The sequence below is a fragment of the Lissotriton helveticus genome, chromosome 5_1 (genome assembly GCF_964261635.1).
Source record: "Lissotriton helveticus chromosome 5_1, aLisHel1.1, whole genome shotgun sequence".
Taxonomy (NCBI): Eukaryota; Metazoa; Chordata; class Amphibia; order Caudata; family Salamandridae; genus Lissotriton; species Lissotriton helveticus.
Window position 1 is genome coordinate 1,819,718,770 of NC_136065.1, and position 13,551 is coordinate 1,819,732,320.

A 13,551-nucleotide genomic window follows, 5' to 3' on the forward strand; every position below is an offset into this window, starting at 1 on the left:
AGCGTTGCTATTATCTGAAAACCATCCTGTATTGTGATTGGGGAGGGGACCGAGCCTGAAGCGGAAGATTCCAGGGATGACTCTTTGTACATCAAAGTTTTTACAATTATGTGTCACATTAAAAATATATAGCACTCCGACAAAGTAGTAAGATTATAAAACTTTAATAATTTATAAATATATACAAGAAAACAAAAATAGTAATAACATATAAACATTTTTAGGGAAAAACAACGAAGTAGCGGTCGGCTGTGCGAATAGTCCCAACGCAGCACAACGTCCAGATTTCCGGCGTGGGGCGTCGCGGGGGGTGGGTCATCAGTAGCAAACTGTTGTGCGAATAGTTCCAAGGCAGCAGAACGCGTTGAAATCTAGATGACACGAAAGTGATGTCTAGTAAGTTGCCACCCAGCAAATAACGGCGTGGGGAGTCGCGGGGGGTGGGTCATCAGTAGCAAACTGTTGTGCGAATAGTTCCAAGGCAGCAGAACGATGGCACCAAGGTGATGTCCAGTAAGTTGCCGCACTGGTTTTGGTATCCTACAATGCTGCTCCGAATAACGGCGTGGGGCGCCCCGGGGGAGGCGGCGTGAACGGGCCTCTCCAGGTGGAGTGTCATCTGTTGTAGTGGGGCGCCCCTTTACCGTTTCAGTTGCCATTCCGTCCGTTTTTGGTCCACTGTGTCAAAAGCCGCAATTCAGCTGAGTTGCGCCCACTCTTGCGGTGCAGCGATAGGCGGCTGTCACAGGACTCTCAAAATGGCGGCAGGCTGTTTCCTTTTTGGGCCTGGTCCACTGAAATGGCCCTGGGACACCTTGGAAATCGGACGCTTGTCTGCTAGGTCTTGGACCCCATTCTCGAAAGCGTCCCCTCCGCCTTGAGAATTCATCAAAAGTTTTGGGAGCCCCGACTCCTGCAGGCTTCTGGTGGGGAGCGGCTGCCATGATTGCTCGCGGAATGACCACGACGGAGCTACGAGATGGTGGTGCTCTCATGCTGACGCCAGCTTCAGTCTGAAACATCCAGAAACAAGGTGGGGCTTTCATCGTTTGGGAAAAAAAAAAGTTTTCATCCAATGAAAAGTGTTGTTTTTAGGTCATATGATCAAGCCTTCCCATCATTAGGAAACCAAAAGTAAAATGAACCAATGAAAAGTTTTATAAACAAGTCACATGACCTGTTATGCGGCATAGGGTATAAAATGCGGAGAAAATACGTTGGCACGTGAGGCGGCGTCAGTAGCGGACCGATGTGCGAATAGGCCGAAGGCAATACAACGCGCCAAGATCCGGATGGCACCGAGGTGGTGTCCAGCAAGTTGCAGCACTGGTGTGGCCATCCAACAATGCTGAAAGTCGGCGTGGGGCGCCCCGTTGGCCTGTGAGTTTACGTCAGTAGCGGACCGATGTGCGAATAGGCCGAAGGCAGCACAACGCGCCAAGATCCGGATGGCACCGAGGTGGTGTCTAGTAAGTTGCCGCACTGGTGTGGCCATCCTACAATGCTGAAAGTCGGCGTGGGGCGCCCCGTTGGCCTGTGAGATGGCGTCAGTAGCGGACCGATGTGTGAATGGGGCCGAAGGCAGTGCAACAATATTTTCGGAATAGAAGACACCACTAGGCGCTGAGATGCCAAGATCCGGATGGCACCGAGGTGGTGTGTAGCAAGTTGCCGCACTGGTGTGGCCATCCTACAATGCTGAAAGTCGGCGTTGGGCGCCCCGTTGGCCTGTGAGTTTGCGTCAGTAGCGGACCGATGTGCGAATGGGGCCAAAGGCAGCGCAACAATAGTTTCTGACTGACACCACAAGGCGCTGAGATGCCAAGATCCGGATGGCACCGAGGTGGTGTCATAGTTGAGAGTTCTGAGCAGCGGTTGTAACACTGTCTGAAGCTTATTTGCAGCTGCTGCAGCTTCACTACGCGTCAAGATCCGGATGGCACCGAGGTGGTGTCTAGTAAGGTGCACTGGTGTGGCCATCCTACAATGCTGAAAGTCGGCGTGGGGCGCCCCGTTGGCCTGTGAGTTTGCGTCAGTAGCGGACCGATGTGCGTATAGGCCGAAGGCAGCACAACGCGCCAAGATCCGGATGGCACCGAGGTGGTGTCTAGTAAGTTGTCGCACTTCTGTGGCCATCCTACAATGTTGAAAGTCGGCGTGGGGCGCCCCGTTGGCCTGTGAGATGGCGTCAGTAGCGGACCGATGTGCGAATGGGGCCAAAGGCAGCGCAACAATATTTTCTGATTTGAAGACACCACAAGGCGCTGAGATGCCAAGATCCGGATGGCACCGAGGTGGTGTCTAGCAAGTTGTGGCACTGGTGTGGCCATAGTACAATGGTAAAAGTCGGCGTGGGGCGCCCTGTTGGCCTGTGAGATGGTGTCAGTAGCGGACTGATGTGCGAATGGGGCCAAAGGCAGCGCAACAATATTTTCTGACTGACACCACAAGGCGCTGAGATGCCAAGATCCGGATGGCACCGAGGTGATGTCTAAGTTGCGGACTGATGTGCGAATGGGGCCAAAGGCAGCGTAACAATATTTTCTGTATGGAAGATACCACTAGGCGTTGAGATGCCAAGATTCGGATGGCACCGAGGTGATGTCTAGCAAGTTGCTGTACTGGTGTGGTCATCCTACAATGCTGAAACTCGGCGTGGGTCGCCCCATTAGCCTGTGAGATGGCGTCAGTAGCGGACCGATGTGCGAATAGGCCGAAGGCAGCACAACGCGCCAAGATCCGGATGTCACCGTGGTGGTTTCATAGTTGAGAGGCACTTCATCTGCAGTGGGGCGCCGAGATCCGGATGGCACCGAGGTGATGTCTAGCAAGTTGCTGTACTGGTGTGGTCATCCTACAATGCTGAAAGTCGGCGTGGGGCGCCCCATTAGCCTGTGAGATGGCGTCAGTAGCGGACTGATGTGCGAATGGGGCCAAAGGCAGCGCAACAATATTTTCTGAAGAGAAGACACCAAAAGGCGCTGACATTCCAAGATCCGGATGGCACCGAGGTGGTGTCTAGCAAGCTATGCAGTTGAGTTGTGTGCGCACTTGCGGCGAATAGGTCGAAGGCAGCATAACAATGTTTTCTGAATAGAAGACACCACAAGGCGTTGAGATTCGGTTACCACCGAGGTGATGTCTAGCAAGTTGCCGCACTGGTGTGGCCATCCTACAATACTGCTCCGAATAACGGCGTGGGGTGACCGAAGGGGGGGGGAGCTGGGGTGAATGGGCCTTCCTAGGTGGAGGCTCGTCTGCTGTAGTGGGGCGCCCCTTTACCGTTTCAGTTGCCATTCAGCTGAGTTTCGGCTGCTCTTGATGCTACAGCGACAGGCGGCTGCAAGAGGACTCTCAAAATGGCGGCCTGTTCTTTGGATTTGGGCCTGGTCCACTAAAATGGCCCTGGGACACCTTAGAACTCGGACGCTCGATTTTTTTTTCCTTTCCTGTACATGCAAAAAAAGGTAAATGCCCGGTACGTTACACGCTTCATCTGCCACGATGAACTCTCCAAAGGAACCGAAAAAAAATATAGTTGTGGTAACTATACCATGCATCGTCATATGGAGAGGTGGCACCAATTAATTATAATGCTGCATAAAAGAGAGATTTGGAGGAGAACCCCTGACCTGCTAGTACATTCATCAAAGAAGTGGCACTGAGAGCTTCAGAGGCAAGGGAAACGGTCCCAAATATTTAGAAGAACTTTGGAAAGATTAAAATGGCATGTTTAGATTGTGGCAAATTAATTTCATGTGGACAGATGAGTGTTACTCTAATAAATACAGCATATGAACATCATCATAGTCGATGGTTGGTAGAGACATTTTGACTATATCCTGGACCTGCCCGTCCTCGCCCAAAATGGCGCCGGAATAAATGGGACTCGTAACTCCTTGTTGTGTACTGGTTGCAGAACCTTGAAATCACGAGATACGTATGCAGTTTTGAAGCACATGGCGGGCGGGGACGAGAATTGATTGAATATTTCGACATCCCTATTGATATTAAGTTCTGATGTGTTATTGATTACTGTACTGTTGAAAGTTCGAATTAACGTCACCCATGGTACTTGCCCGCAAATGTATATCTAGATAATTTTATTGTAACTGGCCCTGTCGTATTTTAATTATAAAATGTACGTCCACCGATTCCGTAACTGTTAGACACCTTAGTTCTTGCAACCTAATGGCCCGCCCGTTACGTTCCTCTACAGTGTAAATGTCTATTCATCATATACGATTACAGTTTGCTCCGTGGCAGGCCCACGTGGTTATAGGCTCGTATTTGTATAATGAAATTTTCACAATGAAGGTTTTTAAAAGAAAACATGGTAGTAGTATATACATTGGTAAAGTTTTTAATAGTCACTGTTTTAGAATCATTAAAAGGCAAGTGAAATAAAGCAGACCAATTACATGAAGGGTAAAAGGTATAATACGAAGGAACGCAGTAAAGATAAATGGTCAAGGGCTGTTGTGTTTTCTATTCCTGCAACATAAAGTGATCGATAAGAATCTCATATTCAGGCGTATCGGCGACTAAGACAGCAGGTCGACCCTCTTTTGCTCAACGGCTCCGTCATGGGACGAAGAAACGCTCTTTTTCTCGAAAAAAGAATATATTTTACTTGCAGGACAGTTGTAAAATTTCCGGGAAAGTACATTAGCCTGGAACATTATAACATATATTTAAGAAAAAATAATGTTCGGAAGTAATGAAAAGCGTAATTTTTGGGTCATATGACCAAGCCTTTCATCATTACAATAAGAAAAGTAAAATGAACCAATGAAAAGTTTTATTAACAAGTCACATGACTTGTTATGCTTACGTTACGCGCTGTGCGCCCCGGATGACTTCCGGATGCGCTAACGCGGCGCGTCATATGACGCATTACGCGACAACGCAGGTCCAGAATATAGTCAAAATGTCTCCACCAACCAGCGGTCGGAACACAACCCCTTTCAGCAGGCTAAATAGTTCTGTTAAATGACAACAGAAGGGACAGGCAACAAGAACCATCAGTCAAAGAGGGGAGGGCTAGTTCTTCTCTACCGGGTTACATTGGGGCGCTACCGGAACTGATCGAATTGGTAGTCTACAGTGTTTCTGGATGTTTCAGACTGAAGCTGGGGTTAGCATGAGAGCAGCACCATTTCGTAGCTCCGTCGTGGCCATTCCGCAACCAATCATGGCAGCCGCTCTTTATCGTTATTTTGGGCGGGGTGGGTGGCGGAGCCGAGCTGTTTTGCAGCCATCATTGTATGGAGTTCAGTTCATCTCACTAGTTTTGTATTTGTCATGAGGGGTTGTTCCTAATGTTTCTATTTTAGCGAGGTCAAAAAGAGATCCCATTAGTGGCCTACTGATTTTGCTCGATTCCTTTTCTTTTTTTTTTACACGATTTTTCGTTATCTGCAAAGACTAAACAGAGTATTGCGACTCTGTGTTTGTTTGTAAATAGAGAATGAACCAAAGAGAACTAATTCTAAAACAGTAAATACTTGGATAACAATCAATCAAATGGAGAGAGAAGCAGGCACGACGGATTACAACGGGGGCAAAGGCCTGCGTTAACTACCTTTCACTATCTACAAAGAGAGAGTACTCCTAATAGAAATGAGGGGGGGGGGCACCATTCAAAGCAGATCAGTGTGCATAAACACGAAAATGTTTTCACTTACCACGTACTTGACATTCGACAGCTTATGATATTTGCTATTAAAAAACCATTGAAATTCACTGAAAAAACCATAGGTTATAGACCATATATAGTTAGGAATTAGCATTTACAAAACCTTGAAAATTCACTAAAAAAACCATAGGTTATAGACCATATATAGTTAGGAATTAGCATTTAAAAAACCTTATTTTACTCACACAAAACCATTGAAATTCCATATATAGTTAGTTGCACTAACTATATATCGCGCACCCGCAATCCACTGCTGATCATGTCACATATTACATCATTCATGACATGGTCAGTGACATCACTGATGACATCTCAAATGACATCACTGATGACATCACTGATGACATCTCAAATGACATCACTGATGACATCTCATTTGACATTACTGATCACATCACTGATGACATCATTCATGTGATAATACGATGAACCTCTTCAGACTCTAATATAACCTTAGATACACTCAGTGTAAACAGACACTCATAGACTGTCACTCATCCATGGAGTTACTCAGACACTTAGTCAGTCATGCAAAGAATCAATCACACCTCCATTTCCTCAACTATACAGTTATACACACCTTACTTATTCAAACATATACTAAAACATATTTACTCACTTATACAATCCTGGATACAAGTTCACAATGATCCATACAGCCACTCACACATTCACTGGCTCTTATGCACAGTTATTTATATATGTCAACTCTCACATGTACTGTGTTTTACATATGTACTTACTTTGACATGTAGCACTGAGATATCCATTCACTCACCAATACACTCATGCACACAGTCAACCGCCCATACAGCTGTTTCCACATGCACTTTTGAACCCATACATCTAGTCAATCAACTGCTCACACATCTATGCAGAGAGTCATACACCTCCCAGCCACCCAGACACACACTCAGTCTCCCATACAAATGCTTGGGCAACCAATCAATAACCAATACAGTTAATCATATAGCTAATGATCAACATATGCAGCAGTTTACAGAACAACAGACATAATGATGCACAAATTAAGACAGTTTAGTCACTAACCCATGCACTCAGTGAGACACATTTAATCAGTCACTCATACAGTCAGCCATGCCCCTACTAAATCCTTCATCAAGACACTTATACATCCACTCATTCTTCAATATGTAAGACATATTTTAACTTTACAGAATTATACAGTCACTGGATGTAGTCATCAGTGATGTCATTTGAGATGTCATCAGTGATGTCATCAGTGATGTCATTTGAGATGTCATCAGTGATGTCATTTGAGATGTCATCAGTGATGTCACTGACCATGTCATGAATGATGTAATATGTGACATGATCAGCAGTGGATTGCGGGTGCGCGATATATAGTTAGTGCAACTAACTATATATGGAATTTCAATGGTTTTGTGTGAGTAAAATAAGGTTTTTTAAATGCTAATTCCTAACTATATATGGTCTATAACCTATGGTTTTTTCAGTGAATTTTCAAGGTTTTGTAAATGCTAATTCCTAACTATATATGGTCTATAACCTATGGTTTTTTCAGTGAATATATATATATCTCAAAGCCAGCATAAACAGGACACATCAATACTAAGCTTTTGTGTGTTGGATACGATCTAGTTTGATGAAAGAGGTGGGAATAGAGTCCAAAACCTACGGAGGCTCGAGTCAAGAATAATCATTCAGTATAAGACAATGACTCAGTTAGGGCACAATTGCGATGAAGAGCTTGAAGTACATTTGGGTTAATCTGCTAGGAATGAAATGATTACTGTTTTGTTGTATAATAGGGGATAAAAATGGCTTACATCATTGGAGAATTTGAATTATAAAGATTTTACTTCGTTTTTAGGAGCTTAGAAGCAGCAGTCTACATGGTATCCAAATTGCTAATAAGAATATTTGATTATCTATTTTGATCTCTCCTAGATAGTAATTTTAAGAAGCAAATTTGTTTTTTTCAAATAAGTACATATCAGTCACAGGTTGTTTTATTTATAATTTGTATTTGTTTTCTTTACTCTAGAGCACATGAAGAAAAGAGGCGGTAGGATTCACGGATACCGAGAATCTTTTCATGTACACTTTATAAATTGAGTCAAATTGCGTTGAATTGGGGGAGAGAAATGCCCACTTGGGCTTGATAACTTTCTCTAAGTTGGTCGTTCAGAATGAGGGAAAAAGAAATTGTGACAAGAGGGTACAATAAGGCATTTAATTAATGCGGTGATGTAGAGCCGGGGGTGTCCACTTGGGCTAGATACCTTATTGTCACTGGAGTCTGTCCTGATTAATAAAGGACTAAGAGGCAATTTTTGTCCCAGAAGGGACGCACACAGACTAAAAGTAATAGAAGTGGAATTACCCCTGTTTTCAATTACCCCTGTCTTCAATTTTGTGTTGAAATCCCCTAAACCCTACGGCTTTAAAAATATATCAATATCGATGTTTGTCACTGAAAAGAATATGGTTTAAAATTTAATAAACCGCTAGAAAATATGTGCATACAAAGGAAAAGGTATTATTTACATTTGTTATTTAATTTTAGAATCACAGTTAGTCTGTTTTTCGGTTTTATGATTTGCACAACTGTCACATGACTATTTAAGTTGCACTGAGTATGTTGAAATTTACCCGTGAGCAAGGGTCACAGACCCGAAACGCGTAGAGTGATTGCCTTTAATCGGTCTCATTAAAAGGCTTTTGGGAGATCCAAGTGTTCGTGTGTTTTCTTCGAAGGACCATTGAAGAAACTTTTGACTCTCTATATATATCTATATATATCTATCGTTTACATTGAACTTGCCTTTGGGGAGCCCGGGTGGAGAGTTGCCCTTTCGCCTGCTGGGGTTGCCGCCTGCCTCCCGCTGCCCGCTCCCATCTCCATCTGGGGAAGCGCCGGCCCGCGAGGAGTGTAGAAAAGGGGACTGCAATCCCCAGCAGCCCACGGGAACCACCTGACCAGACCACAGCGCCAGGAGGCGCAGAAAACTAACGACAGCCCTGCAGAGCGGGGGGATCGTTTACATTGAACTTGCCTTTGGGGAGCCCGGGTGGAGAGTTGCCCTTTCGCCTGCTGGGGTTGCCGCCTGCCTCCCGCTGCCCGCTCCCATCTCCATCTGGGGAAGCGCCGGCCCGCGAGGAGTGTAGGAAAGGGGACTGCAATCCCCAGCAGCCCACGGGATCCACCTGACCAGACCACAGCGCCAGGAGGCGCATAAAACTAACGACAGCCCTCCTTCGCGGGACGCCGGGCTAAGCACGGGCAAAGGGCTGGCCCTCTACGGCCCTCAGAGGCCTGAGGACGGGACGGGCCACCCCCCTTGGCACTTCCACATGAGGAGGTAAAGAGACTTGGACTCCATATTTTGTGGTCTATCTAATATTTGACTTTATTTATGGACTTTTAAATTTTGTACACTAATACTCCCTGACGTTGTTGCTGCTTGGTATTATGCAAACACATCCCACTCATAACCAAGCAAGATTAGGTCTCCTAAGGGGATCGACAGAAAAACCATCCCTCAGAGGGGTTCGTGCCATGGGACACAAGTTCACCACCCAAATGGGATAATATTGCCCATTCCAAGAGAAACGGACGAAACTGCTTCCTGCCAGTCAGTAGATAGCACATTTAGCCAAGATTTACCTTCATTTATAGCCAGTACTGCGCAAAGCCTCTCATTGGAAGAGGAATTAAATATTCTGTGCAAAACTAGGTATGTCCCAGTGGAATCGAGATCCGAACAAAATAATGCCCTACCTTGTCTTGCAAATAGTATTGGTACACCATCCCCTAACAATGCCCGCTGGAAGCTTCCCTATCGCCTAAAAAAGTTAACACCCATAGCATAGCACTCCCCCAGGTCTTATCCGTTAAAAGGAAGCACGAAGGGGACAAACACAATGGGAAACACCCAAAGCTACAAAAATTGAACAAAAGTCCCTCATTGTCCATCACTAATTCCCCCTTAACCATGGAGGAGGAGAAGAAATACACCATCTATTACCTCCCTCCCACTTGGTTTTATTGTCCCAGATCGAATTAATGGTCAAATCTATTACATTGCCGTTGGTGGAAAAACTAAACACTAACGGCTAACGGGATTAAAAGAAATGATCAAGGCTAACTTGCCACCCACTAAAAACTCTAACATCCAACCGCTCAGAGCCACCTGTTGGCTCCGAAGCACCTACGTTAACTAGACAAAATACTAATGTCCTAATTCAGCCACTAGCTCTCAACACTTCGGCCCCAAATGCTTCTAAGATCTCTTCTAAACCCGTACTAGCACAGCATACCGCTCCCAGAGCAGAGCTTAATAAAGCACCTTGCATACACCTACCACCGGAGGCCGCACCATTTGTGTGTGTCCTCTCGGAAGTACCAGCACCCACATACGGTAAAGTGGAAAGGCAAGAAGATCTATTAAACAAGGCTATGTTTTGGTTAGCAAAAAATAGACCCTTGCCAACCAACCTTAATGGAAGAATAGTGAATGTCAGAAGGGTGGGCTGATTAGGCTCTCTTCTAAAAGACATTCCTGGCGATCGAGTGTTAGTTAAATTTAAGAACCCACATTGTCCCGTACCTGCAAACCTGGCGGCCTCAAGAAGGTGACGGCCCTATATCCACCTGGGATTTACATGACTTCTACCCCAGTGCGTCATACACCCCTTTATTAAGACCAAATACAGAGTACAATTATTCTATGGGCAGAAGCGTCTGTGCACTGAATGGTAGTAGCTTTTTCGCATCTAATCAATTTGAATCAATGCACAATAGCAATAAGCATGGAAGGTTATATTAATTTGCTTCTAGCAAGTGACAACCTGATGTATTGGTAGAACCGTGAATGCCAGTCCTGTGATAACCACGCAAACAATAAGAAAATTATTTCAACGGCCGGGGAGACATTTTTTAACCTGTTGATACTTTGTGCTATTGCATGTATATTGTCATGACTGTTTTTAATTGTACGTCGTAAGGAATCGTTCTTCAATGATTAGCTGATTTACTCTATTGATTTAATCCAATTTTAACAGACGTTATTTATTATTAAAATCGAATAAAGCTACTGAATTGAAAAATTGAAATATATCTCTCTCTCTCTCTCTCTCTCTCTCTCTCTCTCTCTCTCTCTCTCTCTCTCTCTCTCTCTCTCTCTCTCTCTCTCTCTCTCTCTCTCTCTCTCTCTCTCTCTCTCTCTCTCTCTCTCTCTCTCTCTATATATATATATATATATATATATATTTCTATATCTATATCTATATATATATCACACAGGAATTGTGGATTGAACAACACTTACACCATTTGGAGTGCTGGCTTTTTACTTTCCTGAGAGCGCGCTTATCTTTTGGACAATTCCTGTGTGATTAATTTGCCGGTTTACTCCGCCGGCGTGCGTGCCACTCTTCATGGGTCCGTGGGGTCCAGAAGGAGTGACAAGCAAGTGGATATAGATATATATATATATATATATATATATCAACCAGGTTGACTCCTTTTCAACGTCGGCGCTCTGATAAACACGGGTGCCTTTCCCTTCGGCAGGAGTCCAGCCGATGTTAAATCCGCAAAAGTATTTCAATCATTTGTTGAAAAAGAATGGGAAAGCACACTCGAGTGATTTTCAAAGTTGCAGCGACTTTATTTCACGCTTGCCAATAACCCTATTGGCAAGCGTGAAAAAGTCGATGCAACTTTGAAAATCACTCGAGAGTGTGCTTTTCCCAATCTTTTTCAACAAATGATTGAAATACTTTTGCGGATATATATATATATGCTCAACAGACGCCATCCATCACGCTCCATTACCTCATGGGCAAACAACGTCGGAACGAAACCACAAATGCGTGCAGTATTTTCAGTGCTTTATTCCGTGCATATAATTCAGCCAGCAAAATGCCATGACGCGTTTCACCTCTCACAGAGGCTTGATCACATGATGTGTCACAGACATAGAAGAGGGTATATATGTAAAAACGGTTGATTGCAAACCATTTACAGCTGTGTGTGTTTTTTCTAAAATGCAATCATAGACATAGTAGAGATATTGCCACGAAGTAAATACTAAGCAGCAAGCAGCAAGGCTATATATATATATATAAATAAATCACCCGCACACACACTAAATCGCTCTCATTATCTGTCACACACCCACCTCACACAACTCCACCTCACATACAAACCCACAACCCCATCTCACATACAAACCCACACCCAAACCCCCCAAAACTCCCCCACACACAAACCCACAACCCACACACACAAACCCACACACCCACAACCACAACCCCCACACACACAAACCAACACCCTCACACACAGCCCTTCTCTCAAACACACACACACACCCCTCTGCTTCTGCCAATCCTTTTCTCTGCCACTCTCTCACAATCGTTCTCGATTTCAATTGCACACACAATCTCTCTCTATATACACATCTCGTATTTAGAGGGAAAACTTCCTCATTAACCTAAAGAGGATCTATGATAAGAAAAACTTATTTACCTTCTGTAGACAGATTAGTTATAGATTCCTTACCTGAGAATTACTTCAGGCCTCAGACTAGATGACTGGATCCGGAGAACTTTATCGTCAGCAGTACCCCTGCGCGTCGATAGATGGCGTCGGTCGAGTCCTCGTCAGTTGTTGACATCATGGTCGCCGTAATGAAGCCGCAGTATCTACTTAGACATCGCACTCGCCCGCTGACGTCAGTTCTTTTTATGACATTCAACGCCAGAAGCGCTGAGCCATGCACGACAATGACCACTGGTGCACAAAAATAGGGCCCTTCCTTAACCCTAGAAATCAGTTCGCCGAACGGGGAGGATGGGTGGGGTGCTAAGGAATTTATAACTAATCTATATCTCTTACAGGTATATCGTTACCAAAGTTAAGTAGATTGTTCATCTGAAAGAGACAGTTATAGATTTCTGACCTGTGAATAGATAGATCAATGGAGAAGTGTGGCTCAATGGTTAGAGCGGCAGACCCTGATGCAGAGGTCTGGCCCGGGACCAGGGTTAAATTCCCGCCTCGGCGGGTCTTGGGCTCAATTTCCTTGGAACTGATAATTCTCGCCTCTGTGCCTATTCGAATCATGGGTCCCACTGTGCAACTCTGGGCAATAGCTTGCTTAATCTCCATAACGGCCCCAACAGCACTGGGACGCCTGGCTTCACCTTGGGGGTGCCCAGGAGTGGACATTTCACAGGAAAAAGCCAGGAAGGGTACCACAGCGGTATGAGTACAGTGCCAGGACGCCCCTTTGCTGGGGCAGCAGTGCGCTTTACAAGTACAAATTCATTTAATTTTCATTTCATTTCATACCCCAGCAATACTGACCTGTGAGATGGGTCTGTGAACTAAGTTCACACCAGAAACTCCTGGTTGAACAGAACGGCCAAAGAAGCGGTCTCTCTCGACTCGGCTGTCCAGGCAGTAGTGTTTAGTGAACGTGTGCAGAAATGCCCACGTTTCTGCCTCACATAGGTCATTGAGGGGAACTCAACGTCCCAAAGCAGTGGTAGCTACCGTCCCCCTGGTGGAATGGGCGTGCAGTCCCACTTGAGGCTCCTTCTTTGCCAAAGAATAGCAAGCTTTGATGCACAAACGACCCACCTCGAGATGCTCCATTGTGCACGGCCTGACCTTTCTTGGCGCCCACATAGCCAGCAAAGAGCTGGTCATCCACCTGGAATTGCTTCATGCGATCCAAAAAAAATGAAAGGCCTCTTCCTATTTAGAAGGATGCGGGGGTGGAAAGAAGGAGGGCAAGTGATGGTTTGACCAAGTAACCACCTTGGGAAGAAAAGAGGGTCGAGTTCGAAGGACAACC

The 13,551-nt window shown here is 45.1% G+C and overlaps 1 protein-coding gene across 5 annotated transcripts in view; it reads right to left on the minus strand.

The window, feature by feature from the left end:
* Nucleotides 1-13,551, minus strand: part of GRN (granulin precursor) — a 1,937,406-nt gene that overhangs the window by 392,391 nt on the left and 1,531,464 nt on the right. The window lies entirely within an intron of this gene.